The 7,231-nt window shown below is 34.0% G+C and overlaps 2 non-coding genes across 2 annotated transcripts; one reads left to right on the top strand and one right to left on the bottom strand.

Annotated features, from left to right (window-relative positions):
• Positions 1 to 480: 480 nt before the first annotated feature.
• TRNAS-GCU (transfer RNA serine (anticodon GCU)) lies at positions 481 to 562 on the top strand. The gene has a single exon. It is a non-coding gene; the product is annotated as a tRNA-Ser (tRNA).
• A 5,693-nt stretch (positions 563 to 6,255) lies between these two features.
• TRNAS-GCU (transfer RNA serine (anticodon GCU)) lies at positions 6,256 to 6,337 on the bottom strand. The gene has a single exon. It is a non-coding gene; the product is annotated as a tRNA-Ser (tRNA).
• Between the last annotated feature and the right edge of the window lie 894 nt (positions 6,338 to 7,231).

Genomic DNA, 7,231 nt, shown 5'->3' with positions numbered 1-7,231 from the left:
CATTGAAAACCTTATGGTAAGTCTAACAAAACTGGTTTAACTTTTCACAGCAAAGTCATCAATCACTCCCTGAATAAGATTACGATAAGTCTAAAAATTCTATATTAATTATGTATCTTCAGATTATGTTTAAAAGCTAAAACTGAAATTTAATATCGCTGTCAATTTATTAAGGATGCTTAATTCACTGTATTACGCAAATGTTTAACGAGTTGATCATGATTATTGGTCTATTTATACAAAACATTGTAGGGGATCTGTCAAAATTAAATATGAGCTTCAAGGAGTCCGTGACATTGTTTTAATACGTATTCGATACAGCTCAGCTGTCCATATGTTTCAAATAACTAAACAAAGATTATCCTGCAGAGGAGATAAGTAGGAAGCTGTCAGTTATTTTTATTACTGATAATTGAATGACAGGTGTGAAGAACAACACACAATCAATGATTATTGGCTAAGGAAAGATATTATTCATGAGACGAGGTGGCCGAGTGGTTAAGGCGTTGGACTGCTAATCCAATGTGCTCTGCACGCGTGGGTTCGAATCCCATCCTCGTCGTCTAGTTTTTTTTTTAAATCCATACCAGCGTGAAGCTACAGGTCAGATGTTCAATACTTCCACACAATACAAATCAAATATTAAATACGTTTTCAATTCTTTTATGATTGCTGTACTTTTCGTCAGTATCTGTATCACATAAATTGGCTAAATAGAACTGTGATTCCTTGTTCTTCGAACTACAGAGGCCTACGTAAACTAAAATAATAATTATAAGCAACGAAATGTTTGTGCTTATAATAAAATAGATTAACTGTAGCAATAAATTTAGTTTTGGTTCTTTTATGTACATCAGAGTGAATCAAGTTACAGCAAATGAGGGAACTAAATACCGGTATCTGAATTACATTCAACGTCCTGATATTTCCAAATGACTACTGTAGGGCTTCTTCATAACCATGAAAATATAAAATAATTCTTCGAATACACAAATTCCATAGGTTTATCTGTAACATATCGATGGCCCAAAACCAGACTGTTCCAAGTCCATTTTACTACCCCCTTTTTTTTTCAGGAGAGTTATTTTAAGCTCCTGATATTCAAAGCTTCATGAAACAATTTGGAATACCTTCACAGCAACCTTATGGAGAGGAATATTTACAATTTGTGTTCGATTCATATATGCAAACAAGAACTGGAACACAATGAAACAAAGATTTCTTTCTTATAAAAAGTTGTACTTAGAACAGTCTGGTTCTCAGCCATCGATATATTAAAATTATTAAATTGAAATACTGTACTCCAATCAGGAGAAAATCTCTGGGGAATGGGACTCAGCGGGATAATGCTATGAATGAATGTTGATGTCATAAGATGTCATAAGGTCACACACGTGGGTACACGCATCTCCATTGGCTAACTCTCAAAGCACAAACGATAACACTGATACACACATATTTACACTACCCTAGTTACAAAATTAGATCACGGTTAATCTCCTGGTACTTCAATCCCTCCATACAGGAAATAACATATGCAGGAGAGCGTAGGTTTTTTAATCTGACGTTATAACGGTAATATTATCTATCTACTTCGCTCCAATAGATGACGTAATAGTAAGCACATTCCTTTCACGGTTAATCTCCTGGTTGAAGAATAGTATCTCTTTCGCCATCGGCGTCGAGAAACAAATCAGAGATCAGTTCCATGTAACTTTTATTTTTCTCGTCTGAACTTGGATTGATACTGGTCTGCGTGACCTCTGGATTCATAGTAAGTAATTTGTATAGTCACTCGATTTCAATATATTTGTTAAATGTGTTCGTTTAACTTGAGGGATTAGATTCTGCATGAATAAATCTCTGCATAAAGTTAATTTGTGATGCGATTTTTAAGATACTGCATCTGCAATCTATAACCCGGCACAATCGCATCTTTATTTTAGAACTAAGTTAATATATTTCATCATCATTATCATCATCATCAGGCTTCGAGACTTTGGACCCGATACAATAAGTTTACTGTGCATGTACTAAAGGTTGTTGACTCGCTGCAGGAGTGAAAGGTAGAGATGTGTTGAGGTAACAACGTTGCTATTTAGAGTAGAGTACGGTAGTATGGAGAAACACACACATATGTACATTCTGAAAGTAAATATACATTACACAATGACAATGTCAAGAGAATATAAAAAGCATTTATTCTCTTGTCTTTTATAAGCATTTGTGTTTAATTATTAGGGACCGGATTTTTATGTAGTATCAAAATGTGAAATATGTACTCAATATGTGCGCTGGATTGTATTGTTAAGCCTAGATATTTGTAGTCTGGTACAATTTTTAATTTTCTTTTCTTCATGACGATTTCTACTGTTTCTAATGCTCTTCCGCCGTTTCTGAGTATCATCATTTCTGTTTTGTTCACATTTATATCAAATTTGTTTTCATTGCACCATTTTACCATGATGTTTGTTTCTTTTAACTTTGTAAGGTCTTTAGACCCTACTACTATGTCGTCCGCTTATGCGTATGAGATTATTCCCTCCTTGATTTTTACAATACAGAGTAGTTGTATGAAAAAGGTTGCCTTTTGTTCACTCATATTTACAGTGGGCGGTAAGGGGTGAGTGCCTCTTTTACTTCCTGGAACTAAGATGTTATGTTTCGTCCCAAAATATATCCTTTCTCGGGTAGGTAAAAAGGCTTATTTCAAATTGTAAACTTCCCCAGCAGCAGTTTTCTTTTTCCTTTTAAAGAAGTAAAAATGAATAAAACCCCTAAATATGTAGATTTATGTAATACCAAGCCATAATATGTAATGTGGGGTAAATATGTAAAAATATGTAGTATCAAATTTTAATATATTAATGGTAATTACAAGATTCGCAAAGATTTGTTATTTATATACGGTTAGGTTCAAAGGAATATAATATGTAATTACATAAAAATCCGATCCCTATTAATTATACACAATGTTAATGGTGGAAATAAACATGCATCAATTTTAATTTATTCATTTATCCTATTGGTCGTATTTAGGAAGTGCAGTTACAGTACCGAATCGCAATGTACTACAAGATACATTTTCAATGTCTCAAACGTAAATCTTTTTCGCTTATCTGTCAAACACAGTTTGTACTGTGAAAAGCTGCGCTCTACGTCGCATGATGTGATAGGAGTAAAATGAAAAAAACCTAACATCATTTCAGTCTCTAAGAGACAGTCCTTTATTCTCGGGTGACTCTACGTCCACTAATTTGCTGCTTATATTACACAATGTTCCATATTCATTATTTTTACATAGAATTGATTTCCACTTATGTTTTACACGTTCAGTAACCGATGTACTTGGTGTCTTATTAATTCTATGTGTCATTTCCTCAATTAATTTGAGGGCTTCCGGCATCTCTTGCTGACTTTTCTAACCGTGTAATAGTTTCAGACACAGTTTGAAAATAGGTTTGTATGAAAACCAAATCATTCGTCAGAACCTTCAAATCCAGAGCGTTTTCCTTTGCGTATTTGTTGGCATCCATTCTGCAGTTCCCCCACCCACTGTACGCTTTACCACTAGGCCTATACTCAGTACGCCGTTATGCGGATTTCCCACTGAACTGCTCTATTCGGTCCGAAGTCTCGAAGCCTAATCATCATCATCATCATCATCATCATCATCATCATCCTGTATTAGGTGGTCGCGATGTCTGTTACTGTCTTGCACTATCCGTCCATTTGTTCCGAGGTTGGTTGAAAGATGTTATCCCAGCAGGGCTCTATTTTAACCCCTGATGTACATTATAGTGTACATTGTTTTTTTTTGTCTTCGATAGGCCTACTTTTAAATATTTTGAAAAATTCAATGTGATAGAAATGGAGAATATTATTTTTGAAATATTTCTATACCTGAATTAAGAATAAAATTTAAAATTTTGGGACCCCAGGAGTCAAAATTGTCCCCAAATTTTGATTTTCTGTGAAGACTTGATTTAGGAATTTTGGATCCCCAGAATGATTATGTGACCAGTCTTTTTTTAATATAAATTCAGGTCTGAAGGGGTTGAACTTGCTTTTGGGAGTCTATTATTGGGCAGGGCATGTAGCACGTATGGGCGAATCCAGAAATGCATATAGAGTGTTAGTTGGGAGACCGGAGGGAAAAAGACCTTTAGGGAGGCCGAGACGTAGATGGGAGGATAATATTAAAATGGATCTGAGGGAGGTGGGGTATGATGATAGAGACTGGATTAATCTTGCACAGGATAGGGACCGCTGGCGGGCTTATGTGAGGGCGGCAATGAACCTTCGGGTTCCTTAAAAGCCATTTGTAAGTAAGTAAGTATTATTGTAGCCCATTACAGGTTCCAAGTTCAGCCCTGACGCTGTCATTTTCCCTTGCTCGTACTTAGTAGCCTATATTTCACAGTCCTTGCCATGAATTTCATTTCATACTCTGTGATTCTACTGATATTCTTTCTTTTTAATGTCAAAGCTTCGCGAGAATGTTGTAGAAGCGTAAGCGAGTATGTTTTTGTATTGTATTGTATTGTATTTTATTGTATTTATTAACATTCCATGGTATTCATACATTGCTTCACAACTAGAATATGGAACAAGTCACAAAAACTTAATACTATTATAAAGTCTTAATTTATAGTCACAGTTTAGATGAAATACAGAAGAGGTTTACAATATAGTTTACTAGTACAACACAAAGTTTTAGTATCAATTTTATGAAGCGTTATTGAATGTCATGAATTCACCTACAGAATAGAAGGCGTGAGAAATTAGGTACTTCTTTAATTTGGCCCTAAATAATCTTATGTTTTGAGTTTCATTTTTATATCGATAGGGAGGCTATTCAAAAAGGCTTGAATATTTTATTGATGATGTCAATTATTTTCGTGTACTTCTTAATTTTCTGGGATGTATCCAGTTCGCCTTCAAAAGATAAATAAAATTATAACCCAAATAATTCAATTCATTCACTTTTCTCAGAATTTTGTTTTCTAAAGATATTTTGCTTTTGTTGCTGACTTCGCAATATTGGACCAGCCGTAACAGTAAATCTTCCAGTTGTGTAAGTTAAGAATTTCAAATCATGTTCGAAGTTATTAAAATATTTTAAATTTGTGTGATCTAATATTCTTTTTTCTGACATTTTTTTTTTCACAGCGTTACAGATTATTTTATATGCCCAATTCATCTGAGTTATTTCTTTTAATAATAATAATAATAATAATAATAATAATAATAATAATAATAATTATTATTATTATTATTATTATTATTATCATCATCATCATCATCATCATCATTTCATTCACTTTTTTCTGCCCAAGAGCAGGTCTTTCACTGCAATCCCAGCATTCTCCAATCTTTCCTACTTTTTCTGCCTTCCTCTTTGTCTCCGCATATGATCCATTTATCTTATCTGATATCTTTTTCTGCCCCGAACTCCTCTCCGTTCACCATTCCTTCCAGTACATCCTTCAGCAGACAGTTTCTTCTCAGCCAGTGACCCAACCAATTCCTTTTTCTCTTCCTAATCAGTTTCAGCGCCATTCTTTTTTCACCCACTCTTTCCAACACAGCTGTTACCTTATTATTTTGTGGAACAGAAAAATACGACTCCTACTTATTAGAGGATTTTATTTGTAACTTTTAAATCAATATTCCTTATGTTTGTGGAATATATCTCTGGTCACCCAAATGCAAAAATATGAATGACTTTGGCCGAAGAATAACACACTACATCATTGAGAATGTTATATCTGTAAATAATAGTACCGAACTCGAAGAGCCATTTGCTTTTTTAATAAAGAAAAAAATTGTTTTATCTAGATTTTGAAATATTCTCCAGCATTGGTATTTGGAGTTTCGAAAAGTTGATTTTTCACATTTGCTCTATTATCCTCTCTCCTAATTATATTCTCTTACTGGTTCTTCCTTTCTACGCGCTAGAAGTTTTGCTCTCCTTGTAATTCTCATACTAATTATTTACTGTTTACTCTCACTACAATACACTTACAGGAATTTCTTTGTAGTTATCGTCTGATGTTAGAATTGCCTGCTCGAGGACGACGAGCAATGCAATTAATTTACAACAGATAGAGTCATTTACGTTTAAAAAATTGTGCCTAAATTATTGATGTAAACTACGAAATAAAGCGAGTATTAATGTACTTCTTCTATTTCTAAGTTAACTTTTCAGCTTCCATGCGTTCATTGTAATTTTTCAATACTTAAAATTAATTTCGACGAGGATGGGATTCGAACCCACGCGTGCAGAGCACATTGGATTAGCAGTCCAACGCCTTAACCACTCGGCCACCTCGTCTTGTACTCTTACATCTCTACATCAAGAAGGTAAAGCATACCTTCCGGTCTGTCATTCAAAAGTGAAAGATAAATTCTTAATTGATCTATATCTTAGAGGCCTAACTATTATCGATTTGTCAGAGTCACTGTTAGTAGCTTATTTAGATTAAAGAACGCTATAATTGGTCTGGGTGTTCAAAATGTCCTATAATTTAGCATTATAATGTGGTGAATACATATCGCTTCGTCCTGGAAGTGATCGAATAGAAGACTGTTTCTTCCAACGAAAAAAAAAAAAACGCGACTATTTCTGAAAATAAACATGTCCCTTTTCAATGGTGCATGTACGTTCTTCTAGAAAACAAAGTTACTCCCATTACAATGCGTTCTAATCATGTTTTCAGTATAGCGAAAGGGCTATGATATTCTTCTGTCTTCCTTAAAAATAATTACATTGCGAATTGTTCCCTTTTTCTCCCATTTCTCTTTTCGCAACATACATACTTCACGGTCTTTTCCGTTCTTAAAAGAGATCTAGATCCACCAAAATCCAACCGTTTTCGTCTTTGTTATGCACATCTTTATTGATAAAATACGCCAATGATTCAGATGAAGTAGGCCAATATGTACAATTTCTATCAAAAGTTTAAGGACATCCATTCAAAGTATATATTTCATTCCTGTCCTTATACTTACATGAAACCCCTCGATTTTTGTACAGGGACCAAATGCCTGTAAAAATGAAGTTTTTTTTTTACTGAAAACCAAATCTCTATATCTTCCAAACTGTGGATTATATAATAATTTTTCTGTTATGAAAACTTATTGAAAAATTACAATTTTGTAGGCAAAAAAATAATTACTCCAGAATGGATGTACTTATATCAATGAATTTTGGGATAGAGTTAAATAT

The sequence above is a fragment of the Periplaneta americana genome, chromosome 9, assembly GCF_040183065.1.
Source record: "Periplaneta americana isolate PAMFEO1 chromosome 9, P.americana_PAMFEO1_priV1, whole genome shotgun sequence".
Taxonomy (NCBI): domain Eukaryota; kingdom Metazoa; phylum Arthropoda; class Insecta; order Blattodea; family Blattidae; genus Periplaneta; species Periplaneta americana.
The sequence above is the reverse complement of the archived record's forward strand: the minus strand, read 5'-3'. Positions and strand labels throughout refer to the sequence as shown.